This window comes from Paramormyrops kingsleyae, chromosome 9, assembly GCF_048594095.1.
Source record: "Paramormyrops kingsleyae isolate MSU_618 chromosome 9, PKINGS_0.4, whole genome shotgun sequence".
NCBI lineage: Eukaryota > Metazoa > Chordata > Actinopteri > Osteoglossiformes > Mormyridae > Paramormyrops > Paramormyrops kingsleyae.
Window position 1 is genome coordinate 2,897,886 of NC_132805.1, and position 14,767 is coordinate 2,912,652.

Consider the following 14,767-nt stretch of genomic DNA (forward strand, 5'->3'; position numbering starts at 1 on the left):
GCAGTACTTTGCCCTTCCACCTCAACATCCTCAGTCCCCTGGGAACACATGACAGGTAGCTCCAGACATCCCACTTACAAAGATGTCTAGAAAAAGCTTCTCTGTCTGGATGAGATGCGGTAAACTAACAGAGTTAATCAGCAGAGAGCAAACTGGTGGAGGCGTCAAGAGAATTCCCCCGCAGGGATCAATAAAGTCTGTATTATTATTATTATTATTATTATTAAAGAACAATAAAACATTAACCACTGAGTAAGGACCAGGGTGATTAATAACCAATATTTCTTTCTGAACACCAAAGTCACATTTTATTAATATTCGGGAATTTTTCAGAGAACTTGTACAAAATTAGTTACTAAACCTACTTATGCGCTGATAATGTTACAAAGGTGAACAAGGCATATCTGCCTATTTCATTTGGAAGGCATATTTTAAAAAGTGCTAAACTCTGTAAACTTGTTCCTATGCAGTCAGTATTTTACAGAGCGATACCCCTGTTACACTGAATCTGAAAAATACAGTGATTGACAGCTGTTGCAGTACCACATACCACTGTGAGTAATAATACATTACAGTAAGTACATAAAGCAGAAGATTATAAATGTCAAAGCAGTCGGGTGACAGTCGGGTGGATTCAGCAAGCGTTTGCGTCTGTCATCGTCATGTATGAGCATAGCTATACTTACCATGAGTGCGCTATGACTAGCTAACTGGGGAATGGAAAGTTAAAACAAACAGGGGAGTGTTTCCCATAAGCGTAGCTGCTAACTGTTAGCAACTTACATAGTTGGAACTGTGCAACTGAATGGGTCCAACTATATAAGTGGCTAACAAGAGAAATTCTGCTGCTGAAATCATTTGTAGAACCCAGGGCCAGCTTGAGATTTTGATAATGAGCGCCGTGATAATACCATCGACCTTCCCCATATGGGCCCAGTTTGAACGGCTAAGATTAGGGAAAAAAAAACATATACAGAAATCATACTATACATGACATTGCTGTCCAATGAAAAAGATGTCTCTCCAAAAACCCATTTTTTCAGGAGCGTGAAAAAACATTTTCTCAGAAACTGCTTTATAAAATAAACATAAAACAGCGTAGTGAGACACCCATGGCACCACAAACACAATCCTATCGTTACACAGTCGAAAGTGAACGGTTTGACATTTAATGGACTTACATGGATTGTTGTCAGAGTGGCCAATATATGAGGCAACAAGATACAAACTAATCTTGCTTTATAATCACAATTGATGTTATTTAGCTAGCTACCAAGCTATCAACATTAAGTTGTTAAAATTAGCAATATAATTGTACAAAAAAACCATCATGAATACAAATGTTCACTAGTACAAATACAAGTTATAAATACTAGTATTTATAACTTGTATTTGTACTAGTGAACATTTGTATTCACGATGGTTTTTTTTTGTTTTATAAAACACCTTTTCATCGATCAGTTTAATGTCAAACGCTATCAGCAGACAGAGGATTCCATTCCATTTATAGCAAAAAGTCACAATTGTCAAAAAGCGGACATATGCAGTTTTCACCGGACAGTGACAATATGTTCATTTCATTGCCATTAGCCTCCCCACACTGCTCCATTTGGTAGTTTAAAGGCAGTACTGCATGGAAGGAGTATAAAGTGTTGAATGTCCCTGACATGGGGTGGTGATATGGTGCAGTGGTTAGCGCTGTTGCCCAACAGTTGTGGGACCTGGGTTCGACATGGTGTTTCTTCTGGCTACTCCCAACATTAAAAATAAACATACAGAGGCTAATCGATGTTATCAAATTGCCGGTGGGAGTGTGTGACGTGATGTGACGTGATGTGACGTGATGGTATCACATCCTGGGTTGTTCCCTGCCTCATGCTGTAGGGTCTGGACCCCCCTGTGCCCCTGCATAGAACGAGCGGTTTCAGAATCCTGACGGATGGACGTGCACGACACGGGTTTGTATTGTAAATCCATCAGTCGCTTTATTTGTTACATCAGTTAGCACTGGGCGAATGCAGGTGTGGAAAAACTTTTCACAAAATACAATTTCACAAAAGCAGCGACAAGGTAGTGCAAATAAAAAGAATATCACAATCGTGTGCATTGTCTTTCGCATGGATGGGGGGGCTTGTTTAAAGCAAAAAGGCGTATTGCAGAAAAACAAATGAAACTGATCTACCACTGCTTAGCTACCTAAAGTAAAGAAACAATTCAGGATCTAAATGCTACCACAGGCGTGGCAGTCCCTCACAAAGCCTTCCACGCTGTTTTAAATACACCCAATCCCCCCCCCCCCCCCGGGCTGCTCTGCTGACTCCCAGTGAAATTCAGAAAACATGATCACTTCAATAAAATGGCAGATGACTTTCATTACCTGAGGCATTTGTAGGCACAGGGCAAGTAATCAATTGCCATGGAAATGCAAGAGAGCACCCAAACTCAATCACTTACCATTGTTCTGCTTCCCAACAGCTTTCAGAATGTATAATAATACAAAAAATATATATAATTATATGCGTTTCTTCTCTGTGTTCCGACACTTATCAATCTACCAAAAGCCATGTCCTTGTTTATATGTCGGTATGATTTCAAAGAAAATTTAATCTGTGAGTTCAGTAAAACAGTAACTATCATAGATACAAATAAATCAAAGTAACATTTACTATTTTTTTGTTTTCTTTTCTTTTTTCAACCAGAAGCAAAATTAAATGTCAGATTAGTTTGAATGTAACTTTATTGTCATTGTGCTGAGTACAGGTACAGAACCAATGAAATGCAATGCAAAAAATATATGCAAATGCAATGAAAAAAATAATATAGAGGTAAAATTTGAATATGTGTTAATTATGGCTCTATACAAAATAGATATAAGGTGCAGACAGAAAGTACATAGTGAATGATTGCGCTTAGAAATTTGGCAAAATGCAGTGATACATCGGCAAACTGGAGATATTCAATGTGCAAATATAAGCAGTCTTATACACAGTGGTTGCTGGAAGGCGTTACCACATACCACCAAAAAGTACATAAAGTATAAAAAATGAGCTGCAACCATCACAACTGAACTGAGACACCCAAATAACACAAGCAATTATCTTCAGTAAGTTTTGGATTTATATCATGCAAGAAAAAATTAAGAGAAATAATATTACAGAGTTCAGTGTACTCTTTGTCCTAATCCCATGAAAAAGGAAACAAGCTGTTCTATTACTGTATATTTAACAGTATTTCATTTAAATGTATTTAGCAGATGCTTTTATTGACATACATTTCAGAAAGCAAGGTCCCTGAAGCAATCAGGGGTTAGGGGTCTTGCTCAAGGCCACAATGATAAAATCCCTTTGCCGACTACGGGATGTGAATTGCCAAATGTCCGATAACAAGCATGGCATCCTAAAATGCCGAGCCGCATAAGTTTCAGTAAAATTGTTCAAATGTTTATTCTGTTACTTCACAAGGAACTAGACCTTACCTCAAGACGTCATATTTCTTAGAAGGGCTATTGAAAGGCTGAAGATTAACATGAGCTCGTCATTAAAAAGCACTTACTGTCAAAGACATGCAGTCATATACAGTATTTACACACCAAGTTAACCGTGTTATCTGGTTTATTCTTAGAATTGCATTACACTGTTGGCTTTTCAATATCTGCTGACTATGGAGAGGAATTAAATAACTCCAGCCTCCAGCCAGAATTCAATGACTTCATAATGCATTTCAATCTTTTTGACTTCAATAAATTTATATTTGCCCCAGCGGGCTGCTGATCTGCCTACTGCAGGCTAAGGAAGCCACGAGCATCGAGGGCTCCCAGTCTACGTCTCCGAATAGCTACTGCAGGCTAGGGAAGCCACGAGCGTCGAGGGCTCCCAGTCTACGTCTCCGAATAGCTAAGCTGTCTTAATTTCTTCATTTTTCAGCTGCTTTGATGAAGCAAAATGCAATACTAGGAGCTATGTTATTGGGGGTGTTATGTCCCGTGAAGATTTGTTGCAGTGGTTTTACTATTTATATAGCACATTTTCTGCTCTTTTTTGTGATTTGGTGTTCCTGATTACTTCTGGTATAGGGATTTGGTCACTGCGGTGTTCCTCAATACTTCCGGCACAGGGATTTGGTCACTGCAGTGTTCCTGATTACTTCCGGCACAGGGATTTGGTCACTGCGGTGTTCCTGATTACTTCCGGCACAGGGATTTGGTCACTGCGGTGTTCCTGATTACTTCCGGCACAGGGATTTGGTCACTGCGGTGTTCCTGATTACTTCCGGCACAGGGATTTGGTCACTGCGGTGTTCCTGATTACTTCCGGCACAGGGATTTGGTCACTGCGGTGTTCCTGATTACTTCCTGCACAGGGATTTGGTCGCTGTTAGTAGACGGAAGAATAAAAGGCTGCCTTGGGGAGCATCTAATTCTTGCCTCTCAGTCTGGTTCATTTGGGAGCCATTCTGGAGCTACACTTGGTTCTTGTGAACAAAAGCCCCTGGTTGGCTCTCCCAGGGCAAATTGACCCTAACAGGAAGATGAAGAGCAATTCACATAGACCCCTATGACAGTTAATTGGGTGCCTTGTTGATTGAGTTGCAGTTAAAGGCAGGGACTCTATTCCACTCTGGAATTGCCTTTGGTAAGAGGAGCTGGGCAAATGTGGGTCTACTCATGGCCCCCAAGTTCAGCACCAATACGGTGGAGTTCACCCCAGTGAAAAAGAGGGTTGTTTCTTTATTGCCAATTCAGTTCATAACCTTTATTGACAGAATTTCTAGGCGTGGCCAAGGGCACAGGGGTATGGTTCAGTGAACTCAGGATCGCATCTGCATTTTGCACGTGATCCTGTTGGCTTTACCAGGCTGTAACCTGCAGCATACAGTGGGGCAGTTTGCAGCTGATTGTGAAGTGACTGGGATCAGCAGCACCAAGTCTGGTCATGATTCTCAACCAGAAAAGGGTGAATTGCTTCAAATTGCTTACTGTTTCAAACGGAGAAGTGTAAGTATTTTGGGTTCTTGTTCATGAGTGAGGAAAGAAGGGATTGGAAGATCACCAGGCGGATCGGTGCAGCATCAGCGGTTATGTGGACATTGTACCATTCTGGAAAGGTAAAGAGAGAGCTGAGATGGAAGGTGAAGCTATCAATTTACTGGTTGATCTATGTTCCTACCCTCACCTATGGTCACGAGCTTTGGGAAGTGACCAAAAGAATGAGATGGTGGATACCAGACATTCTTCGCAGAATGTCTGGATTCAGCCTTAGAGATGGTGTGTGAAACCAAGTAGAGATGCTGCTCTTCTGCATTGAAAGGAACCAGTGAAGGTGTGGCTGAGGCGTATATCGAGGATGCCTCCTGGACGGCTCCCTGGGGAGGTGTTTCAGGCACATCCAACTGGGAGGAGACCCTGGGGCAGACCCAGGACACGCTGGAGAGATGATATCTCTTGGCTGGCCAGGGAATACCTTGGTATTCCCCTGGTGGAGCTGGAGGAGGTGACTGGGAAGATGGAGGTCTGGGGATCCCTACTCAGACTGCTCCACCCAGGGTAAGCAGAAGAAAATGAATGGATAGATGCACCTTACACTTTGAACTAATTTTGACCTCTTAACGTAATACAATGTCGGAGGAGGCAGTCAATGTAGAGGAGTACAGAAAATAACTGTGATTTTACAGTATAGTACAGAGCTAATTAACGTGTGTCTGTTGATAATTGTGTTATCTGTATAAACCCTGCACAGCAGTCCCTCCACGGTTGCCTCTCCTGGGCTGCAGTCCGAGTCCTCCATCTTCTCTCAGAACAGTTGATTAATCTGGCCTACTGGGATGCGGACAGAAATGGCAGAGCCAATTGTGGATGTCCCTTCAGTGCTCAAACGACACACCAAAGCTGGGAAATTAAATGGCCGCCTAACTAGTGTGCCCCGCCCCTGCCGTCAGAGACAGCAGCATCTCGTAAACCTTGCATCGACATTTAGGTGGATTAGAGCTTCTTCCATTCCATTCTGCATTTTTTCTTGCTTTTCCCTTTCTTTAACTCTTCAGTGCAAACATTCATAGCCAACCTTCATATTCCTGCCTTGCAAGCAATTAACTAATTGTCCACAGCACTGAAACTTCAATGATGGAGATTCGAAGGTTTCAGGTTTTTGTAATTAAAACATGAGCATAAAGACAAAGGTAAACTGCATTATCAACTTATGGAAGTGTGAGATGTTTCCATGACAGCTGGGTTTACTGGATAAAATTACTTAGCTGCAGTCAGTGAATTTTAAAGTGAAAAATCTACAAAATATTCATTTTAAAAAATTGTTTATATGCTCACAAATTATACAATGATACCTTTGACCGATCTGAATTAATGAGCACATTATTTAACACTGCCTTTGACACCTGATAGAAAAGGGAATTTTACATATTTTTGTTGAATGAAATGTTTTTGAATTTTCACATGATTTTCAATAAGTGATATAAAATAATCTCTGCAGTGTGAAAATAATTATCTCTGGTGGTTATACTGATTTCTGGAAAGTACATTTTCACCCAAATAGGATGAATAATACATTTAAAATGGAAAGATGCAATAAGAATCCACTCAATCACTACAGCTATAATATACTACCGAAATTACATACTGCAGATATTGTTTGAAAATTATGAACTAAAATATTAATTTCCAAATGAATATGTATTTGACATTTAATTACTGGAGAATTATTCCCTTCATTAAAACATGACTTTGCTGTTTGTTTTGAGACTGTGTTCCTACCATATATATGAATTCTGGTTGGCGATGGATGCCGTAATGTAATTACTTTGCACATTGAAACTAGGAAGTGCAGAATTACCTGTAGACATAGAGGACCTGTTCTTCTTTCGGCACCGAGAGACGTCTGACAAATGGCAAATGCTCAAGGTCGTTCGGTCGCCACAGCCCTTGTCAGGTAGAGCAAGGATGAATGGGGGCTGATCCTCTGGACAATAACTTAGCAAGAAGGAGTCGGGGGCTTCAGCACTGCATATTTAACCAGTCTAAGTCTACAAGGGTATCAATTAATTTAATTAATGATTGAAATTAATTAACAAATGGATGATCAATTCACGTCCTGCTTACATAGGACTTGAAGCATTAAGCATATCTGTATCTGACGCTTGAAGATTCGCAGTCAGGGTGGGTGACAGAATATTCCGTACGGATGACACTGTACTTGTGACACACTGGGCCAGCTACTCTGAGGAGCTGTTTAAAGCTGATCCTCTGGCTTGGACGTTGGCTTGGATCCACAGTTATTGAGGCTGATCCTCTGATTAGCTGTGAACCATCAAATCTCACTGAGATTGCGCAGGTGGTGAACCAGCTGAGGGTAGGGAAGGCTGCAAGGATTCGTGGCATCCGGGGTGGTGGTGAGGCTTTTCTCCAAGCATTGCAAGCAATCTTTGTGCTATTTCAGAGACAGGCATCATCCCAACTAACTGGAAAACAGGATTTTGTCTGGAAAGGGAAGGGAAGGGTGATCACATGGATTGCAGCAACTATGGGGGAATAACACTGCTCGCAGTGCCGGGTAAGGTCCATGCTTGGGTCATCATCAACAGGATCCATGATCACTTGCTTGTCTACCAGTCTGGTTTACGCCTAAGAGGTCTTCCATCGACCACATCCTGGCACTGAGGGTTCTCATCGAGCATAAACGTGAATATCGGCAGCGGTTCTTTGAAACCTTTGTCGATTTTCGTAAAGGGCTTGACTCAGTTGATCGAGTTGCCCTGTGGGGCATCCTGAGACTTCATGGGATCCCCCTGAAGATGCTGGATGTCATGGCCGGCCGGTATACTGGTACTATGCAGAGTGGAGGCTGAACCTCTGCATTCTTCCCAGTTGATTCTGGGGTTCACCAGGGGTGTGTTCTCGGTCCTGCTCTGTTCAATGCTTGCATGGACTGGGGGCTGGTCATGGTGTCCAGCGGCTGTGGGGTGTCTGTTCGTCAAGAATGATTCACTGATCTTGACTTTTGTAGCAATGCCGTGATCTTTGAAGAGTCAGTGGAGGCTCTGATCGGGGCTGTCTGGAGGAGTCTGAGTATCTGGGCTTGCGAGTGTCCTGGATAAAAACCAAGATCCAGGCCTTTAATGACCTCGTGGGCACAGCCATCAGCAGTGTGTCTGTCTGCAGGGAGAATGTCGGCCACATCAAGATGTTCACTTTCCTCGGCGGCGACATTCATGTCTCTGGTGATTCTTCTTATGAAGTCAGTAGATGGATTGGAAGAGCATGGGGGGTCATGAGGTCATTGGAAAGGGGTGTATGGCTCTCCCGATATCTTTGTAAGAAGACAAAGGTTCAAGCCTTAAGAGTCCTGTGCTGTCTGTTTTGCTGTATCAGTGCGACACATGGATGCGATCCAGAGACCTGAGACGAAGACTGGACTCCATTAGCAATTAGAATCATTGGTACCACTGGTTTGACTTCGTGTCAAACGAGTGGTTGCTGAGGGCGTCCCGAATGAGGCACATTACCTGCATTGTGAGGGAGCGTCAGTTACGGCACTACGGCCATGTGGCACGACTCCCTGAGGGTGATCCGGCTCGCAGGATCCTCACTGCTGAGGGGCCGAGCGGCTGGACCAGGCCGAGGGGATGCTCATGTAACACCTGACTGCGACAGATAGACGGCCATTTCCGAAGGGTGGGACTGGACTGCATGTTGGCCTGGAGGATTGCCAAACATGACACCGAGGTGTCTCATCATGTGGTGGGTGTGGCATTGCAGTACATGCTCCCCAACCTGACCAGACCTGATGAATATTACATCTCTTATATACATGTTCATTCTGCCATTTTATGCAGAAAACTTATTTTTTTTGTGAAAAATGAGAGAGCACTTACTAATAACCACAGTAGTGACTATAAATTGAAATCTAAAATGCAAAAAAGCAAATATTTTTAGATATATGGCATTGACCATTATTCATATAAGAAGTAGAATAACTGTTAAACAAAACCAATACTGTATCAAAGAATCAACAAAGCAAGTATTATTCCCAAGATGGCATATTTCAACAAAAATGCATGGGGATTGTCTTGATGCAGCTGCCCTCTGTTTCAGAGCATCAGTGAGGCCAAATGCATCTGACGAATCACTACTACAAAATGAACCTTGTGGCCAGTGTAGAAAACAGAGGTATGTTCAAAGCCCCAAATAGTACCATAAATTGTCCTGCCTGCTGGGCGTGGTCACAGGGTTGCCCGGTAGGCGTGGTCACAGAGTTGCCCGATGGGCATGGCTACAGGACTGCCCGATGGGCGCGGTCACAGGGCTGCCCGGTAGGCGTTGCCACAAAGCCTGCCCGGTAGGCGTGGTCACAGAGCAGCCCGGAAGGCGTGGTCACAGAGCTGCCCGGTGGGCATGGTCACAGAGCTGCCCAATGGGCATGATCACAGGGCGTGCCCGGTAGGCGTGGCTACAGGGCTACCCGGTAGGTGTGGTCACAGAGCTGCCCGATGGGCATGGCTACAGCACTGCCCGATGGGCGCGGTCACAGAGCTGCCCGGTAGGCGTGGCCACAGAGCTGCCCGGTGGGCGTGGTTACAGAGCTGCCCGGTAGGCGTGGCCACAGAGCTGCCCGGTGGGCGTGGGGAGGCCGCAAATGTCTTAAGTTGGGTGCATAAAAACAAATTGTTCCTTCTGCACTTTTCTTGAGCATGACCCTGTTTGGTGGACCAGCACTCGAAGATCTTAAAACTGGATTTGGAACATAGTCTATTAAGCATTCAGAGATGTATGAAGGCGCCAAGCCGTTAAGAGCTTCTATTGGAAATTATATTCCCAATAAAAGTCTGTGCTAATTCCATGAAAATTAAAACTTTCTTGGGGAGCTGTAAAATCTTTCATTCTACATCAAACAGCCTATTTCACAATTATACGCAATAACCAACTGACAAGTCAGTGCATTAATATAATATGCTATCCTCAATTTACCGCAAATAAATTACTATAACTAAGTAGATTAGCTATGTCTTTTTAATCAATTTTCAGTTTCTGACCTGTAATACGAACCCATTCATCAATGAGAAGATCTGAGCGCAGCTGCTCAACAGCATTAATGTATTTGACACCCATCAGAAGACTTTACTAGTAGAAACCCACTCGTGTTTTTACTGCGCTCGCCGCATCCAGGCAGCTGTGTGAGCCCATTTAGTAGTAGTTAGATTGCTGGTCAGCCAATGTTGTGTAGCACTGATCCACCTTCTGGGCCAAGACTAGGTCCATCCCAGCACAGATGTTCTGGGGTAGATCTGGGAGAGGAAACAGATGGAAAGTTAGCACGCTGGTAGAGATATGACAGATTTATATAAAGACTTATAGACCACAGAGGAGGCAGCTGCACCAGCAGCTGTGACCTGGGAAGGCTAAACTAAAACTGTGATGCTTTCATTTACATTTAAATGCTGAGATCGAAAACTCATCGCTCAGATTGGCCCCTGTACTGTCTGTAAATGTAAAGAGCCTATAACTCATGGCTTTACCACATACAGATTGAAGAAAGATATAAACAGAAAACCCTATGTAATTGTGTATTTTGTCAGAATTATTTTTATTATTAATATATGCTGTAATATACTGTAGCAAGTAACTATTCTGATCATCTTTGTGCATGTTACATATAGGGGTCTGAACATATTTGAGAGTGTTACATCCCTTGGGGGGGGGGTGGTTCGTGCATTTCCTCATAGCTCTGGGACTGGGGTTCGACTCTCTGCTCCATGTGTGTAGAGTTTGCATGTTATCTCCATAGCATGTTTTCCAGTTTCCCCCCACAGTCCAAAACATTCTGAGGTGAATTGGAGTTACCAAACTTTCCATGAATGTGAATGGCGTGTGTGCCTTGTGGTGGGTTGGGGCCCCATGCTGGCTTATTCCTTCCTTGCACCTGTGGTTTCTGGGATTGGTTCCAGACCCCTGTGACATGAGGGAGCTTATGCTGTAACCCTGAATAGGACCAGCGGGTACAGAAGATGGATGGACATACAGTACCAGGTCCCAGAAACCCTTGAGTACTGTATGTTACATTGGGCTGTCTGAAAATCTTTGAGTATGTTACATACAGAGGTCTGAACATCTTTGAGTATGTTACAAACAGGGTTCTGAATATCTTTATACATGCTAGTTACAATATAATATCTGTTACATGCTAGGATCGGAACACCTTTGAATGTGTTATATACTAGGACCTGAACACCTTTCAGTGTGTTATATACTAGGATCTGAACACCTTTGAGTGTGTTATATACTAGGACCTGGACACCTTTGAGTGTGTTATATACTAGGATCTGAACACCTTTGAATGTGTTATATACTAGGACCTGAACACCTTTCAGTGTGTTATATACTAGGATCTGAACACCTTTGAGGGTTTCACAAGCCTTCTTGTGCTGATCTAAACTCAGTGCTTCTCATCTTTCCTTTGGCTGATGAGCTATGACTAACAGTTAATTACTTTTTTATTCACAAGAACCCTGGACCTAAAATCAATCCAGTCAACGTCCTACTATAACAACTGTAGACTTGTTATTAACCCATTAATGCAAATTTACATGGCGCGGAGGTCATCACCTAGAATCGCATTACAGTGTTATCCTCAATGTCTGGCTGCACAAAAACCTACAGCATTACTTAGTAATCTATGCTCATCTGAAGTATTAGAATAAAACAAGCCATCAGTGGTATTCCGCTTAATGATTCATATAAGGCTGAATTTCTTGCCAGTTTTTTTTTAGCATAGAGATAATCAGATTAGTTTTTCAGCCTCTTCTGCTGACCGAAGGTCACATCCCTGTTTTCCAATCTGGAGACAGAACACTCAATAAACTTGCGAGGGCTTAATTAATTGATGTTTCTAGTATCCAGCACCTGACAGAAACATATGATGGTGAAATGTTAAACATGAGTTCAGAGATGAGCCTGCCAGGAGACGGCCGAGAGTGGTTATTAATTTGCCATCTGATAAATATGTGCTCCGACTCAAACGGGGTGCTGTCTGCACTTATAATGGCAAGCAGTTAATCTGATTGATGAAGGTCGTGTTCCAGATGGTCTCTCAGATGCTCAGTTGAATAACTGTACTTCATAGCTCTCTCTCTCTCTCGCTCGCCCTGTGACACTCTCAGTTTGTCTCACGGTTGCCATGGACACCCTTTCGGATGAACCTCGCTGGAAGTGTGTGGAAATGGACACTTGGGAATCCCAGTGCCCAACAGCCTCATTGTAGTGTTGTCACAGAAAGTACGTGATAGCCAGTGACACATGGTGCACTCCTGTAACGACTCAAATTTGCCCAAGTTAAACTGAACAGTTATTATTTACAATTAGATTATCTTTTTATACGGATACCTGAGCAGAAGTTCTTAAAGTATTTTACCAACAACTCTCTATTATTTCTAGCAATATAATTTTGCTCCCTGAAGACCACGTCCCTTTAATAGTCTGTCCTTTTCCTTTCAGTCTCTACCTCTTCTTTGTTCCTCCAGTGTTTTAAGGCTCCAAGCAATTTAAAATATACAAGGCTGTGATACAGCACAGAGGTAAGGGGGATGTCAGTATAGCGATACTGTATTGCTTACTCATCCAGCATAGGCTGATAAACACTGTCATTGCACCAAAAAACAGTCCAGCACAAAGTAAATGACACATTTTTATTGTTCAGTTTTATTTTTTATTTCATACGCTGTAAGATTCCACTGCTTCTGTTTTGCTTGAATCTCATCACAATTAAAATAAATAAAACGTGCTGGTGCTTAGCAAAGAAGTCTTTCAGATTAGGTTTTCTATTTGTTTGTTTGTTTGTTGTATTATTTAGATTGAAGGCAAAAAAAAAACAATGAACTTACAGTATTTACCCAGGCAACTCAGGTCAGGGTCAGCTCTACCATCCTTGGGGGACCAATGGAAAGCTTTACTTGAGAGGCCCCCCTACCAAAAATAACTAATGATCATTTCACTTCCTCTGCAATGCTGGTATTTTAGTTTAATTGTAATTGCAACATTACAATAGGAATATGCACCACATTTCTAACTAAACTGCATAACCTAGAAGATGCACATAATTTGGGCAAAATTCAAGGGATCTAGTAAATATACAAGAAGTTTAGGCTAACACTATCTTCAGAGCCATGGCAAGTACAGGGTTGTAATCTGATTTTATGCTGCCATGTTGTTTTGCTTTGGTATTTTTCCCGCCAATTTCCCTAAGATGAAAAAATTAGTTCCTGCCAATCAAATCCAATGGAGCTGTCACACTTAATAATAGACTCCATGTGTACGGTTTGTTTTCCAGCAATCCAGCTACAGCTAACAACACATAAACAGTGCAGTGTGACAAATGTCAGATTTCTCCTTTTTTTGGCTTCTTCCTCTGCCCTTAAAGGAATTGCATTTATTATAAATGACTTGTAATTTTACTAACTTGTAAATGACTTTACAATGACTTGTAAATTTACTAACACAAAATCTATTCAAATAAATGTAATTTTTATAATTATTTAAATTTAAATTGTTATATTAATGATTATTAATAAATATGTAATTTAAAAGTTCATTTAAATTATAATTTAAATTGAAATTTAAATTATTATTTAAATCACAATTTCAATTATACCAGCAAGCATTAAATTTTTTTGTCAAAGTAACCCATCAAACTCATCTGACTGGTTACATTGCATATTAAGTCACAACAGATCGATTTTGACTGAATTCTCATTTATTCTGTCTGTTCCACCCCGGGGCTGTATTACAGAAACTTCCAAACTTGCAGATCCTATACTAACTGTTAACCATGATGACTCTGATCTGATTTTAGAAAAAAGCCTTTACTGAAGAATACGCCGTTGTTCCTAAGCCATTGTTCCTATCCTCGCTTAAGACAGGAAAAGTGCATTACACAAGCTTCCATGTTACCTCTGGGCAGCATCACAGCTTGAAAAATAAGACCATGATGCACTGGGATACTGTTACATGTAGAGATCATATGTATAGTAAATGTAATAAAGAGATTTGTATGTAATATTACAATGATATCAGAATGCCATGAAATCAGGATTCCTTTTAAATTAGGTGACATTTCTCATTGCTTGTTGTAATGTTTTCCTAGAAAATATGTACACTGTTTAAGAAAATCATGTTTTTTTTGGCAGAAGTTGGTTAAATTTGTAATGTTTTTGGTGTAAATTAAGTGACTGGTTAGATTGACGAACACAGGAAAATCAGATAAAAAATGAATAATATGTTTGTTTTTCAAAGCTGTAAAGGACTAGCTGTAAAATTGCAGTTCTATGCCCTGAACTTGTATCCATTCCAGGGTATCTGCAGCTCTGTGCCTCTGGGGATAGACTCCAGGCAGGCTCACCACAAATGTGGAAAATGGATGAGTATACTGTACTTCTAATTCTAACTTTCCAAACGCTCTGACATTGTAGACTTTGTAGAGATCTATTTCAGTAATTTTCAGTGGATGATATTTTATAATATTATTTCTACTTTTATTGGAAAGTTCTAATAATCTGCAATTGTTAGCAGTAATAGTAAAACTCCTTTCTGATGCTGCCAATCTATTCAACTGCATATTCTGAAAGCTTTGTAGTTATTTTACCATTGCAATATATGTGCTTTTAGGTAATTGACAAATACAGTTAATTTGACATCGACTCAATTCATAATAAAAATAAAATCCAAATTTTTTATTTGTCCTGTAGCTATTTTTGTTTGGTTGTAAATGTA